The sequence below is a fragment of the Schistocerca cancellata genome, chromosome 1 (genome assembly GCF_023864275.1).
Source record: "Schistocerca cancellata isolate TAMUIC-IGC-003103 chromosome 1, iqSchCanc2.1, whole genome shotgun sequence".
Classification (NCBI taxonomy): Eukaryota; Metazoa; Arthropoda; class Insecta; order Orthoptera; family Acrididae; genus Schistocerca; species Schistocerca cancellata.
This window is the reverse complement of record NC_064626.1, coordinates 285,222,970-285,243,409: the sequence shown is the minus strand read 5'-3', so window position 1 is coordinate 285,243,409 and position 20,440 is coordinate 285,222,970. Positions and strand designations below refer to the sequence as shown.

At 40.5% G+C, this 20,440-nt stretch overlaps 1 pseudogene; it reads right to left on the bottom strand.

Annotated features, from left to right (window-relative positions):
• Positions 1–9,779: 9,779 nt before the first annotated feature.
• On the bottom strand, positions 9,780–11,531 carry LOC126171319 (piggyBac transposable element-derived protein 4-like; annotated as a pseudogene).
• Between the last annotated feature and the right edge of the window lie 8,909 nt (positions 11,532–20,440).

Sequence of the window (20,440 nt, the reverse complement as noted above, 5' to 3'; positions counted from 1 at the left end):
ACTGAGGTCATGTGTTGATTCGAACTGTGTTCCTTTTCTGATATAAATGCATGATCCTCCACCCCTTGAAGCAGTTCTGCAGTAAGACTTTGCCCTTTCATACAATGACAATACTACATGTTGGATTTCTTTGTCTCTACACCTGTGCTCAGTAACACAAACTACTGTGCAGTTCAAAGATTGGAGCTCAACTTCTAATAGTTGTATTTTATTTTTTATTGATTGCATGTTTTAATGGAGTATTGTTAAGTCTGTGAAATGCCGCATGTTACTCTTTCCAGTGGTCTGTTTTTCTTTGTGACATTTGGTATTTGTGATATTTGGAGTGTTAAAATGTCTTTTGAGTGATTGTTTCAGTATTTTTTAAACTGCTGGAGATACTCTTTAGGCAGGGGAACCTGTTGTCTGGATGGAGATGGGACTCAGATAAATTGAAAGAAACATGGTTTCTTGAGAGTTTCAAAGAGAATATTAGGCAATCACTGACTAAAGCAGAGGAATGGAATACAACATAAGATGAATGTGTAGTTTTTAGAAATGAATAAGTGAAACCTGAAGAGGATCAAGTAGACAGAAAAACAAGGCCTAGGAGAAATCCTTGGATAACATTCTGAAATTAATTGATGAAAGGAGAAAATACAAAAAAGCTGCAAAAGAATCAGACAAAAAGGAGTACAGAAATTTAAAAAATGAGATCACCAGAAAGTGGAAAACGCTGAATCTTATGTGGATCAAAGACAAATTCAGTGCTCTAAAAGCATGCATTAAAATGGCAAAACTAAGTCCTGATTAGAGGAAAGTTAGAGAGACCTTTGGAAAAAAGACAAACAATAAAAATCAAGAGCTCAGAAAGCAAGCCAGTGATAGGTATAAGAGAGAAAGCTGAAAGTTGGAAGGAATATGTCCAGTGTCTTTAGAAGGAAAATGAACCTGAAGACAATATTATAGAAAGAGGAATGGCAGTTAACGAAGAGATGGGAGAGATGAAACCATGAGAAAAATTTGACATATTGTTGAAGGACCATAGTTGAGTTTGACAAAATTCCCTCAATATTATTTAGAGCCTTGAGAGACCCACCCAAGTGTTGTATACAGAGAGTTTTCCAACAGCAAAAAGAACAACAAACTCTGCTAAAACTGTCATATTTTCCGATGAAAACATATATGATGTTTTGCAAACAAGTGACTGTGATAATGTCTCTCCAAATGATTGTGAACTTGTAAAAATTAGAGCTGAAAATGAACAGTGTTTTTCTAAAAAATGTCACAACACACACAGATCATCAGAGGAAAAGAGTAGTGTACTATTACTAACAGACAGTGACGGCAGAAATCTATCCAACATGTTATGTGAAAAAAATCGTGACATACCAGTGACTAGTTGTAGACACTAACTCTCTGATGAAATTAATGCAGGAAAATGATGTTATCATCTGAATAATGGGGTCATATGATGTTACAAAAAATGAAGCAAAGATTTCTGTGAAAATGCTGCAGAATTTTTTACAAGCTACCAAATGCAGAAACACATAGTTGCCACACTGTATCATAGGCGTGATCTAATTTACAGTTTGTGTTTAAACAAAGAAATTCAGAAAACAAACATGAAAATGAGGAAACTGTGTTCACGATATGCCAAGTGAGATATGATGGTTATAAGCAAGCTGCATCAAAATCTGCACACAAGCATGGAATGCATTTGAACTATGAAGGAAAAGATTTGTTTGTGATTGTGTTAGTGAAATAATTTAAAAAAAAGACTTTTAAGGAATGAACAATCTATCAGCTTCCTGTACATCCTTCCATCAACAGTGAGGAAAACAAAATGAATAAGAAAGAAGAACGAAAATACAATACTACTGACATCCTAATTTAAACGAAAGGTATATGATGCTGTAAATATGACTCCCAATTGTCAATACATAAATATGTCTGCTCTAATAATTTATCAATGTAATGTGCAGTCCCTGCATAATAAGATCAATGAAATTAATGTACTGTTAACAGATAAACTTGAAGATATCTGAGTGTTACGCATTTCTGAGCACTTGCTTAACCCAGAATTAATCCAGAATATGAAAATAAACAAATTCATTTTGGCTTCTTACTACTTCAGGGAAAACAGCAAGCAGGCTGGGGTAGCAATCTACACAAAGGAAAATGTATATTTTATTACCCTACCTTGCTTAACTGGAACAAATGTCAAATTCAACCTGGTTATTGATACAGTTCACTGATCACCATCTAGAAATTTTGAACTGTTCTTAATCAAAATTGAATCATTGCTAAATAAAGTAAATAAAATGGATTGCGAGTTGATAACCTGTAGTGACGTTAATATTGATTTCCTCACAATAGTGGAAATAGGGAGGTCCTTTTGAACTTTGCAACATTCTATAATTTAGAGGCTGAAGTAAAAGCTGATACCTGAGTAACAGAAACTTGCCAAACAGCTTGACATCAATTTCTAGTCAAGAAGAGTTTACACAACACTTCACTAAAAATTTTCAGTGCAGGTTTTAGTGACCATCTTGCTCAAATTTTAACCATAAAAGTAAAAGGTAGTATTATTAACAATATGTCTTTAGGAACCTCATGTAGAAGATATAATCAGCATCATGTAAATTATTTCAACAGCTTATTACAGAAAGAAAAATGCTCAGAAGTATACAAAAGTAATGATACAAATGAAAAATTCTACACTTTCATTGATACATTAACCCATATTCCCATGCATAACTGTACAGTATAACCAAGCTAAATACCATATGACTAAAAGCAGTTTTGTTACATGACTGTGATTGCTCCTTAAACCTTAAAATTAAAAGAGCCATTTGGCATCAAAAATATAAAATGAAATTTACTGATGGTCATGGCAATGAGGTTCTAAAAACTATATACAGTCATATTAATATGAGGTATCCATGCAAACAGAAGTTTAATGTAGGTTATTTGGTAGGTATCTCAAAGTATAATATGGTATTTGAGAAATGTTACTTTCTGAACTACTCAACAGAAATATTTGCAGTTTCCACAGTGCAGAGAACAAACCATGGAACTCACATTTGAAGAGGCAGTGAAGAGGAAGGAATTACTGAGAGTTTAAACACAGAAGAATTACAGATAATCTCTGGACCAAGTATATTTCTCATAGAGTGTACCATACGACATCAAGGGAACAGGGCTTCAGTTATATAATTTGATTTCTCATCATTGCACAACCGTTAGGTGAACACACATGATTTGATACATAACAGGGTGCACGAACCTCACACCATGCAGCAGAGTGGTAGGAGGCACATTAGAGGCGGTAGTGGTATTTTCGATATGCTGCCAGTGCTATTGCATATGGCTTCATAATTACAACTGTTGTGGACTGGGAGCAAATCTTGAAAAATGAACAGTGCATAGTGATCAGAGGATTAATCTATTGGATGAGGTGTACAAGCAACACAGTATTACGTATGCTGCAAGTAAGGCTTGGCAGAACATCACATTGCCATTGAATTTTAGCTGATGAAGTTAGACAAATAGGCAGAAAAAGAGATATCAGAGTTGGACATCAGACTGCATCATTTGCAATCAGTAAAACAATGAGACCAGGCTTGAATTTGATTTGGGAGTAATATCCAAGAAGATATGAATGCTGCTTGTCATATGCTGAAGATGACAAAGAAAAAACCTATAGAATGTTTAAAGGTTGCATCCAATCAGTTCTGTCAGCAGCTAAAAGTCCACGAAAGGAGAAGGAAACAGAAGGATAAGGAGAAGAAGAAACAAAAGATGTAGTGGATCAATTAAAATGGCTAGGGCTCTACCTATACCTAGAAAATTTGGTGGAATCATCCCATTTGTAATTCCTGTGCTTGTGGATATTTCAGCAACTGGATCTTTAGCTGAAGGGATGGTAGCTATTGCCAGGACAGTGATAAATGCCTCGGATCTGGAAGATGTGGCAGAAATATGTAACCAGTTTATGTTATCAGTAGTTATTCGTAAATATAGCTACTCAAACTGGTGGCACTATTGTGCATTTAGTGCAACTGTTTCAATGTCATGATTTGCATCATCTTAATGCATCTGTTAGGTGCATTAACAAGGGGCTGGAGAGGGCGCTGATGGCAGAGGGCATGGGTCACAGTTCAGTGGTGCCAGTTGGGTCTCTCAGTGGACCGGGTTACACTAGGCGTGAAAATTAGTCTACTTTCCTTATTTTCATTCACGTATGTCATATGGAATTATATTTTGGGATAACTCTTCCCATTCTAAAAGGATATTTTTGGCTCAGAAATGGGTGGTTTGGGCAATATGTGGTGTAAGTTCACGAACATCTGGTTGACCCCTGTTCACGAGTCTGGGTATTTTGAGATTGGCCTCTTAATATATATATTCCTTACTGTCATTTCTTATTAACAGTACTAGCTTAGTCCCAAGAATAAGCAGCTTTCACTCAGTTAATACCTGGCAGAAATCAAACCTACATTTGGATCAGACTTCTTTAAATCTTGTGCAGAAAAGTGTGTAGTATTTCAATAAACTACCGCTCGAATTCAGAAATCTTAGCAATAATCCACATGGTTTCAAATCAAAACTGAAGAGTTTCCTCATGCGTCACTCCTTCTATTCTGTCAAGGAATTCCTTGAAATGTTAAGCTGATTCTTGTTGTATTGTTGATTGTGTTTGTTTGTGGACTGACTTTTTTTGGGTTCATAAATATTTTATTTTTATCTGTTATTACTTTTATGATGTAATTTCATGTACTGTCATGTTCCATGACGTTGGAGTTTTGCTCCTCAATTTTTTCCTACAGAACTCAAAGTTTAACTAAAAAATAAAATAAATAAATCTAAAACTGCACAGGAAATGGCTTGGACTATTCATAAAAAAAGCCTTAGCCATACTGTCCAATAGGCCACTCAAAAATACCAGCCTGCTTAAATTCTTCAAACAATTCAAAATTCCATGATTTTAAAGGGTGTTTATGTGGAATAAGTTGCCCAAGACCATGTGGAAATACAAAGAATGCAAGATTGTAAATTTAGGCATTGCAGGAGTTGGATCTGAAACTTACTAGGTTGCATACGTTAAAAAAAAATACAGAATAAAATATATAATTTTGACTCGTTTAGTGGCTTGCAGTCACCTGAATAAATGCGCCTTCACTTCACCAACCATTGTGTTTTCTACCATTCTCATCTTGTGTCACGTCCTTCCTGACAAATGCGTAAAAACAGGCACCAAGCACATCACTGCAGCAGCTGCAGTTCAGATGCGATGTCGTATAATCTGACTCTAAAAGAACTATCATCAGCTCTGTACTCGAGCTACTTTCCACCAGTCGATTTAATCAAAGAGCAATGGAGTAATCATTTGTAGGACTGGAGATGTATAACAGCTTTGCTAATATCTCCGAGGCAGATAAGGAACTACATCTAGAAGCTAATGGTAAAAATAACATTGTGGATATACCACCTGGTGCATATGTTATTGATGTTTCAAAGGCGATTATTTAACAGAGGTTTTGCTATATGCAAACATCAATATGCTTAAAGTGGAAATAAAGACAACACAGTCAACAATACATTTAGCCTGGAAGGGTCAATAGGACAACTACAAGGTTTCTCAAAAAGTCAAGATTTGAGGAAAAGTCCCAGTAAATTTTACAAGTCAGCTCAGCAAGTAGGTACATTACCAGTCAGTACAATTCTCATTGAGTGCAATATTGCAACAAATGCATATCTCAACAATGAAATGATTCATATAGTTTATGGGTTCTTCCTACCAGTCAGTACAGGATATGTGACTGTCAAGATGCCAATCAAACTTATATATCTTTCTGTGACTGTCCACACATTACACAATCTCGAGCTGCATATTGTGGATCAAGACAGGTGCCTGGTCAACATTCATGATGAGGAAATTGTAATAAGCCTTCACCTAAGGCATGAGGATAGGTGTAAAGCATAAAATAGGTGCTCACAGTCATCAGTACACAATTTCTAATTGAAGATAATGGACCTGAAACCTCATGATGTCCTAATTCAGTACAACAGCCCCTGTAGAATATCACAAATGAACTGTACATCCACAATACTTCTAACATAAACCTTATCTGATAGCATTTTTTTTTTAAAATTAAAGAAATTCCTACCAGTTAACTGTTAGTTGTTCAATATTTTAGAAAATCATGATTTTGGCTATAAAGCCAATCTCAAGTACATGTTGAAATTTCAAAATATGTTTGACCTGTCTGTGATATATCATCATTGAAAAAACATATTTCTGGTCTTATAGACTAGTAGCCATATTGCAGGATACAAGTACATATCAAAGATACATCATATAGCTTACATTGCACACAGCAAAAAAGCAGTAACACAGTATCATGTATTTACCAGCTAATATAGTCCTGTCACCTGCATTCATCACTTCCTTTCATCAACTACTGGTCTATAAGACCAGAAATATGTCTTGTTGTTGATGACACATCACAGTCAGTTCAGAATTATTTTAACATTTAAACATGCACTTCAGGATGGATATAAAGCCAAAATTGTGGTTGTCTAAAATAAATGAACAATTAACAGTGAAATTATGGAAGTTTCTTTAAAAATATTTATATGACTGTAGTCCCCTATGAAGGGAAGGTCTTTAATAAAAATGATGAAATGAGAATTGTTGTCCAGAATGGGACACATTAACCATTCCATGTAAGAGTTTCCTACATCTGGATGGAAGGTTTAAAAAAAAAGGATGGTAGCACTAGAGGGGCATGAAAGCCTACAAATAAGGCTTTAGTGTTCTTGTTTCAGGGGATAAGATACAAAGTGAATGGAGTTCAGACTGAATGTACACACAATGTGCAGATTACATCAAACCTCCAAACATACATTTCTGCATCAGCCTTGGACATGAACAGTTTAGAAAATGCAGGATGGTTCATAGACAAACCATGGGCAGGACAGCAGTTGAGTGGAGATGTTTTAGGTCATGCATACCTCTTTGACATTTGATGGGATGTTTCAAAGACATGAAACACATTACTATGAATGCTAATTAAGAACTTACTCTAGTAAGAAGTGCCACTGGTAACAACTCCTATACCCAAGGAGGTATTGAAGAGTATGAGATTATCATTGATAATACCTTTCAAAAAATGTGTAATGTCGCTGTGTCAGAGGAGGAGCTCCAGAGGCTTCTGAAGGTTTTGAATGCAAGGATTCATCTACCCTTAGCTTTCCATTCATGGCAGCTCTTTAAATATTGTAAGATACTGACCACATCCAAGGTAATTTGGGCTAAAATGCGTGACATGCCTTACTGTAGCAGAGAGATGAAGGGGACCAATGTAAAAATGCTCCTAACAGAGCACAAGAAAGGCAAATATGATCCTGTTTAAATGACTGAATTGTGGGGTACCAGCTGCCTCATTCTACATTCCTCAGCACTTTTTTAAGCTGAAAGAGAAAGTGGCAGCGTGAAAGAGATGGAAAAGTGACTGTGTTATAGGAAGAGCAAAGGAGTCAATGGTGGTGAGAGAAAGAGAGGGACATAGTGGCAGTGGTACATAGTTGACAGTGACAGAACAGTGCTAGGAAAAGTGTGAAGGAGACAGTGCCAGTGGGAGAGGAATAAAGAGAAGGGAGTGGGTGAAAGTCAGTGACAACAGGAGACAAGAGTCTGTGGCAATGACTATTAGGAAGAGGAAGATAATGACAGTGAGAAGATATAGCAGCAGTGGGAAGGAATAGATGAAATAGTAGCAGTACAAGAGAGCAAGAGGGAGACATTGTCAGTAGGAGGAGACAGCAGCAGTAGTATGATAGAACAAAGGAGACTGTGGCAGAAAGACAGGAGACAGCAACAGAGAGAGACAAATAGATAATAACAATGAGCTGGGCTGAACGAGAGAGTGAGAATGAGCAAGTGAGAGTGGACAGGTATGAGTGACTTACAGTGATTGACTCGCTCACACCAACTAGTCAATCACTGTAAGTCCCTCATACCTGTCCACCCCACTTGCTCATTCTTATTGCTCATTGCTATTATCTATTTGTCTCTCTCTGTTGGTGTCTCCTGTCTTACTGCCACAGTCTCTGTTACAGTCAGAGTATACGACATCGCATCTGAACTGCAGCTGACGCAGTGATGTGTGTGGTGACTGTTTTTATGCATTTGTCAGGAATGACATTAGGCAAGATGAGAATTGTAGATAACACAATGGTTGGTGAAGTGAAGGCGCATTTCTTCAGGTGAGTGCAAGCCACAAAACGAGTCAGAATTATATATGTTATTCTGTTTTTTTAAAATATGCAACCTAGTAAGTTTCGGATCCAACTCCTGCAATGCCTAAATTTACAATCTTGCATTCTTTGTATTTCGACATGGTCTTGGGCAACTTATTCCACATAAACACTCTTCAAAATCATGGAATTTTGAATTGTTTGAAGAATTTAGGCAGGCTGGTATTTGTGAGTGGCCTATTGGGCGGTATGGCTAAGGCTTTTTTTTTGTGAATAGTCCAAGCCATTTCCTGTGCAGTTATAGATTTAACTATTTTATTTTTTAGTTACACTTTGAGTTCTGTAGGAAAAAATTGAGGAGCAAAACTCCAACGTCATGGAACATGACAGTACATGAAATTACATCATAAAAGTAATAACAGATAAAAATAAAATATTTATGAACCCAAAAAAAGTCAGTCCATAAACAAACACAATCAACAATACAACAAGAATCAGCTTAATATTTCAAGGAATTCCTTGACAGAATAGAAGGAGTGACGCATGAGGAAACTCTTCAGTTTTGATTTGAAACCATGTGGATTATTGCTAAGATTTCTGAATTCGAGCGGTAGTTTATTGAAATACTACACACTTTTCTGCACAAGATTTAAAGAAGTCTGATCCAAATGTAGGTTTGATTCCTGCCAGGTATTAACTGAGTGAAAGCTGCTTATTCTTGGGACTAAGCTAGTACTGTTAATAAGAAATGACAGTAAGGAATATATATATTAAGAGGCCAATCTCAAAATACCCAGACTCGTGAACAGGGGTCAACCAGATGTTCGTGAACTTACACCACATATTGCCCAAACCACCCATTTCTGAGCCAAAAATATCCTTTTAGAATGGGAAGAGTTATCCCAAAATATAATTCCATATGACATACGTGAATGAAAATAAGGAAAGTAGACTAATTTTCACGCCTAGTGTAACCCGGTCCACTGAGAGACCCAACTGGCACCACTGAACTGTGACCCATGCCCTCTGCCATCAGCGCCCTCTCCAGCCCTGTGTTAATGCACCTAACAGCTGCATTAAGATGAGGCCAATCATGACGTTGAAATAGTTGCACTAAATGCACATTAGTGTCACCAGTTTGAGTAGCTATCTCTACAAATAGCTACTGGTACCATAACCTGGTTACATATTTTTGCCACATCTTTCAGTTCCCAGGGATTTTTCACTGTTCTGGCAATGGCTACCATCTCTCCAGCTAAAGATCCAATTGCTGAAATATCCACAAATGCAAGAATTACAAATGGGATAATTCCACCAAACGTCTTAGGTATAGGTAGAGCCCTAGCCATTTTAGCCCTTCAAGCCGGGCGTGTGCCTAGCCTACTGGCGGTAGTTTATGTGGCTGGCTGGCCCCAGAATGCAGCGTTTCAGTGAAATTGCTCTAGGATGTGAATTACTTTTCAAATGTTACGAAAATTTCAGGAATTGGTATCAATACATTTTTATTACGATTAAAACAAACATCGTCACTTAAAATGAATTTTGAGTGTGGTAAATTTTGAAACAATTTCGAAACAAAGTCCTACACCACAGTCCTCGCACTACACAATGTTTCCTTACGTTTCCCCATCTTCTTGCTGCAGACTGCACGTGTCTCTGTAGGCTTACTCTTGTTCTCTGTGGGTGGAGTCTTCTCAATAAGATGCCTTGTTGTGAGCTATTCAGTCACAGGAGTTTTTGAAGGTCGCTCACATTGAAGTGAAGTTACATTCTTTCCGTGAATTTCCAGCAATTGTGTTATGAGCAGAAGCCTGAAATTTATATGCATTGTAAACAATAAAAGCATTGTGCACTACAACATTCATCAGCCTTCTAAACATTTTCATATACCACTTTACACCATTCTTCCTTTCCATGAGAAAAGGTTGTAGTTTCTGATCCTTCAAATGTAAACCACCCATAAAACTATAGTACTCTTTTATGTGGGGACTGATGACCTCAGATGTTAAGTCCCATAGTGCTCTCTTCTATGCACTGAGGCTTTCTTTCCTCGTTGCCCCTTATGGTTGCCATAACATCATCATTATGAAATGTAGAAATAAATGGCAACCTGCTTTTTATCCACCCGTTTCAGTACCATTACGCTGTGTGTATGATATGCTACGAGTCCACCTTTCTTTAGTTTTGCACGTCTCAAGGCATCAGGTACATTCTACCTATTCAGTCGAAGTGTGCCAGCTAGATTCATACCTCTTTCCTTCAAAAAGTTGCACAAAAGGACGCTGTTACAATAATTGTTCATCCAGAGTGTATGGCCTAAGTTGGAAAGAGGCTCAACAAGCTTCACTACAATCTGACTGGTTTTCAGGGTATCTGCAGAAAGAAATTTCGTTTCTATATCTGTGGAACTTCCTGCATAAATAATAAATTGCCATAAATAACCTGTGGAAGATTCGCAGATCTCAGTGTAGGCTACTTTATACCAAACTTTCTTGATTTTAGAGGTAGATAGGTTCTTATTGCCAGCCGTCCTTTCCATAACGTAAGAGATTCATCAACAGAAATGATTTCTCCCATATTGTTTGTATTTCTAAATGTATCATTCAAGTGCTGAATGACGGAACCCAACTTGAACAATCTCTTATTGCTTTCAAATGTATTCAGTTCTTCATTGTTTACAAAATGAAGGAACCTTCAAAGTAGCTCAAATCTGGCTTGTTGTATACTCTGGTAAAAAATCCGGATGCTTGCTGAAATACGACTTTATGGATGGCTTCTGAATAATTCCCCATCTGCAGTGCGAAAAACACATAAAGCTCATCTTTGTTAGTAGCTACCCAGTTACATTGCTTAGAACGAAGTTGTAGAACAGTCTGTTTTTGTATACAATCTGCAGCACAACGGTTAGTTTCACACACGATTGTTTCTACAATGGTTTCACCGAAATACAGCTTGAACGCTTCTACTTGTATCACAAGTCCACATTTACCAACGAATGGTGTTTTCAAAGAGACATATGAGCTGTCAACTTCTTGCCATATCCAGTCTTCTTCATTCCGTGTGCGTTTCACTGTTGCACCTTGTTCGATGTCATCGTCACTGTCCGCCGTTTCTTTTTCACTTCTTTGGGGTGTATCTTCCAAACAGTCAAAATCACTTTCATCGTCAACATCTAGATCACTCCCGCTGTCGTTGATAGTATCTAATCGATTCGTCGGTTCATTGAGAATTGCGAGAATTTGCTCTGAAGTAAGGCCACGCAAAGTGTTTGGCTGCATCGCTTTGCGTTCGAGAGTGTGGCTTGGACTGTAAGACACAACATGTTATTTCTGCCGACTGCCTAATTTTGTAACAAAGGTCTTTGAAGCAGAGCAGCACAGATATGTCTGTAGTTAGCTGGCGAAGTAGTATTGGCTGTCGTCAACAGATCGCAGAGCAATACAGTTTTACCTCCAAGACTGCAACTGGTGAGTATGTGGTCGGGATGCTGCCAGTGCGGACATTCGCAGCGTGCAATACTACTCGTGCTCCTGGCTTGAGAGGTTAATTGATCTACTTCATCTTTTGTTTCTTCTTCTCCTTATCCTTCTGTTTCCTCCTCCTTTCGTGCACTTTTAGCTGCTGACAGCACTGATTGGATGCAACTTTTAAACATTCTATAGGATTTTTCTTTATCATCTTCAGCATATGACAAGCACCATTCATATCTTCTTGGATATTACTCCCAAATCAAATCCAAGCCTGGTCTCATTGTTTTACTGATTGCAAATGATGCAGTCTGATGCCCTACTCTGATATCTCTTTTTCTGCCTATTTGTCTAACTTCATCAGCTAAAATTCAATGGCAATGTGATGTTCTGCCAAGCCTTACTTGCAGCATATGTAATACTGTGTTGCTTGTAACCCTCATCCAATAGATTAATCCTCTGATCACTATGCACTGTTCATTTTTCAAGCTTTGCTCCCAGTCCACAACAGTTGTAATTATGAAGCCATATGCAATAGCACTGGCAGCATATCGAAAATACCACTACCGCCTCTAATGTGCCTCCTACCGCTCTGCTGCATGGTGTGAGGTTCGTGCACCCTGTTATGTATCAAATCATGTGTGTTCACCTAACGGTTGTGCAGTGATGAGAAATCAAATTATATAACTGAAGCCCTGTTCCCTTGATGTCGTATGGTACACTCTATGAGAAATATACTTGGTCCAGAGATTATCTGTAATTCTTCTGTGTGTAAACTCTCAGTAATTCCTTCCTCTTCACTGCCTCTTCAAATGTGAGTTCCATGGTTTGTTCTCTGCACTGTGGAAACTGCAAATATTTCTATTGTGTAGTTCAGAAAGGAAGATTTCTCTAACACCACATTATACTTTGAGATATCTACCAAATAACCTACATTAAACTTCTGTTCGCGTGGATACCTCATATTAATATGATTGTACAGTGTGGTGCAGGAAATGTGTTACCATTTTGTTTTTGAATATAAACTTTACTGTCAATACAGTCTGAAAGGAACATATACTACAATGAAGAGCCGTCCATGGAGATTTGTTCTAACTCAGCACATGCTCAAGATGTCCACCATCTCGTTTCCTAACTTCCTTCAAACGAACACTAAAGTTAGTGATTACCCTATGGCACATGTCTTCCCTAATTTCACTGCAAGCTTGAAGAATATGTCTTCTGAGCTCTATTAAATCACGTGGACATTTCGGGAAATTTTTTTCCTTTAGGTACCCCCAAAGAAAAAAGTCAAATGGATTGAGGTCTGGACTATTGGGGGGGGGGGGGGGGGGGGAATTTTGTCCGTCATTGAAGCGACCTGGAAACCTGAGTGAAATGATCCGCATGTCGAAATGCTCGTGTAAAAACTCCAACACAGTGTTTGTTTGCAGTATCCTTGCTCCATCTTGCATGAACCAATGCGTGTTGAAGGGCAAGAAGCTGTGGAATGAAGCTATTGCGAAGCATGCTCAAATAACGCTCGCTGTTCACAGTTTCTTCAAAGAAAAAGGGTCCAGTAAGTCCGTGACTGGAAATTGCTGCCCACGCTGTAATCCTCGGATCATAATGTTGTCGTTCATGAAGCACTTGTGGGTTTTCAGTGGCCCAAAAGCGTACATTTTGTTTGTTAACCACATCGTCTAAATGAAAATGCGCCTCGTCTGAGAACCAAACGTTGTTGAGAGTTTCTTCCCTATCCTCCGCCCACTGAGCAAACAGCAGTCTCTGCTGCTTGTATTCTTCAGTGAGCTTCTGTGCACAGGTCATCTTGTATGGGTACATATGGAGGTCACTTTTAAGAATGCGTTGAACGGAGCGTCTGGATATTCCTAGTTGCACTGCTGCCTTTCTTCACGATTTCCCAGGACTTCCCTGTACAGCAACCAGTATCGCTTTAATATTCTCTGGCGAACAAACAGGCTTAGGCAGAGGTCGCTTTGCTTACAATACTGTTCCTTCCTGTACAAATTTATCGTACAACCTGTGGATGGTCTTCTTGCAAGGGACCCATCTGGTGATAAACTGCTGTCGAAAACGCCTCTGAGTCACAACAAGGCTTTTCGTTTCATGAAAAAGTAACACAATTGCCGATCGTTGCTGTGTCGTCAGTTTTCCATTGTCAGCCATTGCTGCTTACTGTTCTCCTAGCGGCAGAATCGTGAATTACACGTCTTTTCCTAACTTATTTGTTTTTCCAAGCTCTGCTGTTACTGCTGTAGAGATCACAGCGGGATATCTAATGTGTGTCGTAAATTGTGAAAGAAACAATTGGTAACACATTTCGTGCGCCACCCTGTATATAGTTTTTAGAACCTCATTATCGTGAACATCAGTACATTTCATTTTATACAGGGTGATTCAAAAAGAATACCACAACTTTAAAAATGTGTATTTAATGAAAGAAACATAATATAACCTTCTGTTATACATCATTACAAAGAGTATTTAAAAAGGTTTTTTTCACTCAAAAACAAGTTCAGAGATGTTCAATATGGCCCCCTCCAGACACTTGAGCAATATCAACCCGATACTCCAACTCGTTCCACACTCTCTGTAGCATATCAGGTGTAACAGTTTGGATAGCTGCTGTTATTTCTCGTTTCAAATCATCAATGGTGGCTGGGAGAGGTGGCCGAAACACCATATCCTTAACATACCCCCATAAGAAAAAATCGCAGGGGGTAAGATCAGGGCTTCTTGGAGGCCAGTAATGAAGTGCTCTGTCATGGGCTGCCTGGCGGCCGATCCATCGCCTCGGGTAGTTGACTTTCAGGTTTCATAACCAACCTTTTTCGTAGGACTCTCCATACAGTTGATTGTGGAATTTGCAGCTCTCTGCTAGCTCTGCGAGTCGATTGTCCTGGGCTGTGAACAAATGCTTGCTGGATGCGTGCTACATTTTCATCACTCGTTCTCAGCTGTCCAGAACTTTTCCCTTTGCACAAACACCCATTCTCTGTAAACTGTTTATACCAACGTTTAATACACCACCTATCAGGAGGTTTAACACCATACTTCATTCGAAATGCACGCTGAACAACTGTCGTCGATTCACTTCTGCCGTACTCAATAACACAAAAAGCTTTCTGTTGAGCGGTCGCCATCTTAGCATCAACTGACGCTGACGCCTAGTCAACAGCGCCTCAAGCGAACAAATGTACAACTGAATGAAACTTTATAGCTCCCTTAATTCGCCGACAGATAGTGCTTAGCTCTGCCTTTTGTCGTTGCAGAGTTTTAAATTCCTAAAGTTGTGGTATTCTTTTTGAATCACCCTGTATTATAAATGCCAAACTGTTCTTTTAATTTAAGGCTTAAGTAGCAATCACAGCCACGTAACGAAACTGCTTTTAGTCATATGGTGTTTAGTTTGGTTATATTGTGCAGTTATTCGTGGGAAAATATATAGCTGTTTGTATGAGCCAGGAGGATTCATATATAGCTTTTTATCACTCTGTTTAAATGTTCCATGATACTTGCTTTCATGTGGGTGTATGTTGTGCCGTGTCACTGCATTACAACTTTGAAATACCTATTATAAAATTCGCTACAGTGATCATTTTGAAGATTATCAGGGCACCAGTTCACCCCCATATGCAGCAGTTGTTCAGTTGGTCATGGCTGCAGGCAGCTAGACAGGGCACAGTTATGTGCACACAGGCAGACAAACCCATGTGTGCCCGGGCAGGACAAAATCGTACACACGTCTGGTATAAAGCCATAAGTGTTGTGTCCAACTTCTTGGACACTGAGGTGGCTAGTAACAATACAGTAAATCAGAACACTATAAATAAATAATACCTTGTTAATCACAACGAAACTTATCTTTGCTTGCCATCCTTGGCTGTGGCTATGAAACTGCACATGTGGACTTGTGGTTCAGAACACACTAAATAAGCCACAATTACTGAGTGACAAATTGATACAAATTCAGAATGACCACCTTGTGGCTTCACTACCGTCACTAAAAAACACAAATTCATAGACACTTGTTGACAAAGTTCCAATTTGAAACGAGGAGACACTTAGGTACGAAACCAGATGCAGTCCCATCAAGCAAGACATTAATTCTTGCGCCCTTTTCCACCGGAAGAGCAGAGCTTCCACATATGCTTTCATCTGTCCACGTTTCATCGAGCCACACAATGTCTTCAAACGGCACTTCAACGATATTTCTTAAAAATCGACAAAGCGACGCTACGATGTCAACTATCTCCATTACAATTTTTCTCCCATAAACTTTTTTCTACCGAAAAACAAAGACGTCTTGCTGCCACTAAGTAACTCCACCTCACACGGTTTTTGTAGAGTTGGATGTTCTTTTTCTCGCAATATCCGTGTATGTGGCGACGCAAGCATATTGATGAGAAAAGTCCAAGTTTGTTACGCCTGGTTCTGCCCTCTTTTCACAGGGGACCGCAGTTAAGATGAACCAGGTCCTTTCCCTTGTGCAAATATTACTGCTTACAAACTCTGACGACAGTATTTTTTTGTATCTTTATTAGTGGCAATAGAGTTGCACCATTGTCTCTCATCAAAGTATTCCGTACCAAGCACACAAACTCAAATGTCTGACGACACAAAACGTGAACAGATCGCTGAACTTTCTGTTTAGCAGCCACATTTGCACACAACAACTGTTTGCGCTACCGGCCGCGATCGTCGTCTGCCAGTCGCTACAGTAGACGCCATCTGCAGTAGCAGAGAGATTTGACAACTGTGAACGGAACAGAAGGTGAGACCAAGCGCGTTCTCTGAGTGGCTGTTGCTATGGTAGCAGCCCTGTAAACAGCTACACGGCTAGATGTCAAACACTTTGTTATTCTGATTTAGGTACAGTAGCTTCTGCTGTCAAATATTTCGATGTTCGATTGCGGCTGGCGTCGGTATTTGCATCGAAATTTGATATTTACGCCTGCTGTATGAGCCAACAGTGTGGTATCTGTTCTGTTGGGCATATCTGACAGAACAGACTTTTCTGTCCTACATGGCATATGTAGAAACTGTATTGTTTCTTGCTCCGGTGGGTACATCAAACCGCAGGGAAAGAAACACATGTTCCTGTAAGTCAGCAAGTGACTGAGTTCATGAAATGAACTAAGCACTCACAAGTCTGGGATGTAGCAAAGTCAGTGTAACAATACAAATTTACAAATCGGTAACCACTCTAGGCCGGAAAGAAACTAAGTCAATTTGGCTACGCAGTGGAACAAAGTGAACAGTTAAATACAGCAATGGGCGAGCCGCTCCAGAAGCTAGGGCCACAGACTCAGCAGTGAAGAGTCACCACTGGGTGGCACCACATGATGCGCGCGTCTTGAATCACTTTTGGATACAAAACTCCTCCCTTTAATCGGCACATTGGGCTAGAAATGGCTATACCTATGCTGACTGTGTTGAGGATGGGGAATGGCGAAACTGGCATCCCCACCAACGGCTTGAGCAGCACATCTAGAGTGGAAAGTGATATTTTCTGCATGAACTGAGATCCAGGAATAACCTCTGGGGCGCAACTTCGATTAGCCAGCGTGGAAGTGGCTATCACATGTGACGGAGTTGGCACGAACAGGTCAATCTCCATTGACACCTGACCTGGAAGCACGTGTGGTCCCATGATCATTCAAAGTGGGCAGCACTTGTGGTAGGGATAAGAGCTGTGCACTGTGCTATTACGACTTCTGCACCACTTGTTAGCAGTAGACACAGCGGCTGCGCCAAAGACTGAGACGGCATGGAGTTTTACAATTATTTATTGAAGTTTCTTTACAACTTCTCCCTCGTCGTCGCTGCCCAGCTCTGCGGATCCCTCCGCCTGGCTGCTGCTGTGTAGATTCTCCGACAATGCGCGCAACGCGTGCCGGTGATCGCACTCAGGAGCCTCTGGCCACCAGTGCTCCGCTGAAGCCAGGATGCCCTGTGGTTGAGATGAACTCGTCGCCGCTCGGCGCCCCAGTACGGGCACGCCCACGGAGCCTCGTCGCCGTGATGTCAGCTGCTGACAACTGCTGCACCGGCGGCTTGGAATCCGTCAGTTGCGATGTCTGCGAGGTCCTGTCATGAATGGACCATGCACCATGAGGCCAGCTGCCGATACCTGCTGCACCGGTGGCTGGGAAGCTGTCAGTCACGATGTCCGAGAGGTCCCGTCATGGATGGACCACGCACCGTGGGGCTGGGTTGGCATGAAGTCTGGGCGTCAGTCCCTGGCGGCGCCTGTGACCAAGACCGCGCTGCGGCCGGTCCTGCTGAAAATTCTTGCTGTAGTTAGTCAGCCATGGTGCCGACCGAACTCGGGCCAACCTCCAAAGCTGAAGTTGACATCTGGCGGCGAATGGATGACTCCTGCGAGCTGGAACAGACTTCCAGAATCGTCACCTATGAAGATCGAACATTCGGACATGGACCACATCCGTCCTCAGATCCGAATTGCTTCCTAATGGCTTCTGTCTGTTGCTGCCTGCGCTCCACTATTTATATCCGCCAGGAGGACTTATTCTGGGTTGTAGCTTTTTGTTATTACTCCCATTGTATATTGCAGTGTAACTTAGCATGCTGGCCTCACTTCCCCTTACTCAGCTTTCTCCAGGCTTCACTCGGTGCTCGGTCTGTGTGAGTTCTTGCGTCAGCCTGTTGGTAGACTGCTGCTGTCAGCAAGGCTATCTGTGCCTGCCTACTCTGCAATGCCTCGGTCAGTGGCGTGCCTCTATTTTGCCATTCTCCACTGCGTGAAGCTACGTTTACTACATGTGGCCGCAACACTGTCTCCTCCTAAAAATTAAATTCGTCCCCGAATTTACCCTATACGTTAACTCTAGTTCTATCCTATATTCTAATTCTTCCCTATACAGGGTGTTACAAAAAGGTATTGCCAAACTTTCAGGAAACATTCCTCACACACAAATAAAGAAAAGACGTTATGTGGACATGTGTCTGGAAACGCTTAATTTCCATGTTAGAGCTCGTTTTAGTTTCGTCAGTATGTAGTGTACTTCCTCGAATCACTGTCAGTTGACCCAATTGAAGGAAGGTAATGTTGACTTCGGTGCTTGTGTTGACATGCAACTCATTGCTCTACAGTACTAGCACCAAGCACATCAGTACGTAGCATCAACAGGTTAGTGTTCATCACGAACGTGGTTTTTCAGTCAGTGCAATGTTTGCAAATGCGGAGTTGGCAGATGCCCATTTGATGCATGGATTAGCACGGGGCAATAGCCGTGGAGCGGTACGTTTGTATCGAGACAGATTTCCAGAACGAAGGTGTTCCGACAGGAAGACATTCGAAGCAATTGATCGGCATCTTAGGGAGCACGGAATATTCCAGCCTATGACTCGTGACTGGGGAAGACCTAGAATGACGAGGACACCTGCAATGGATGAGGCAGTTCTTCGTGCAGTTGACGATAACCCTAATGTCAGCGTCAGAGAAGTTGCTGCTGTACAAGGTAACGTTGACCATGTCACTGTATGGAGAGTGCTACGGGAGAACCGGTTGTTTCCGTACCATGTACAGCGTGTGCAGGCACTATCAGAAGCTGATTGGCCTCCACGGGTACACTTCTGCGAATGGTTCATCCAAAAATGTGTCAATCCTCATTTCAGTGCAAATGTTCTGTTGCTGTGTGTTTCCATTCCATGATTAATGTGATTTGAAGAGAAGTCCTCTCTTGTCCTAGGGGTGGGAAATTGCACCTAAAGGCGGAAGAATCAGCAATGATCAACGACATGAGGATGCAGAAGGCAATGGAAACCACTGCATTAAAGACACGTAACGTGTATCCACAGGACATGTGGCCTGTAATTGAAGAATTGTCATGATGATCTCTCCATTGGCAAAAGATTCCGGAATAGTCCCCCATTCGGATCTCCGGGAGGTGACTGCCAAGGGGGAGGTTACCACGAGAAAAAGATTGAGTAATCAACGAAAGGATAACGTTCTACAAGTCGGGGCGTGGAATGTCAGAAGCTTGAACGTGGTAGGGAAACTAGAAAATCTGAAAAGGGAAATGCAAAGGCTCCATCTAGATATAGTAGGGGTCAGTGAAGTGAAGTGGAAGGAAGACAAGGATTTCTGGTCAGATGAGTATCGGGTAATATCAACAGCAGCAGAAAATGGTAAAACAGGTGTAGGATTCGTTATGAATAGGAAGGTAGGGCAGAGGGTGTATTACTGTGAACAGTTCAGTGACCGGGTTGTTCTAATCAGAATCGACAGCAGACCAACACCGACAACCATAGTTCAGGTATACATGCCGACGTCGCAAGCTGAAGATGAACAGCTAGAGAAAGTGTATGAGGATATTGAAAGAGTAATGCAGTATGTAAAGGGGGACGAAAATCTAATAGTCATGGGCGACTGGAATGCAGTTGTAGGGGAAGGAGTAGAAGAAAAGGTTACAGGAGAATATGGGCTTGGGACAAGGAATGAAAGAGGAGAAAGACTAATTGAGTTCTGTAACAAGTTTCAGCTAGTAATAGCAAATACCCTGTTCAAGAATCACAAGAGGAGGAGGTATACTTGGAAAAGGCCAGGAGATATGGGAAGATTTCAATTAGATTACATCATGGTCAGACAGAGATTCCGAAATCAGATACTGGATTGTAAGGCGTACCCAGGAGCAGATATAGACTCAGATCACAATATAGTAGTGATGAAGAGTAGGCTGAAGTTCAAGACATTAGTCAGG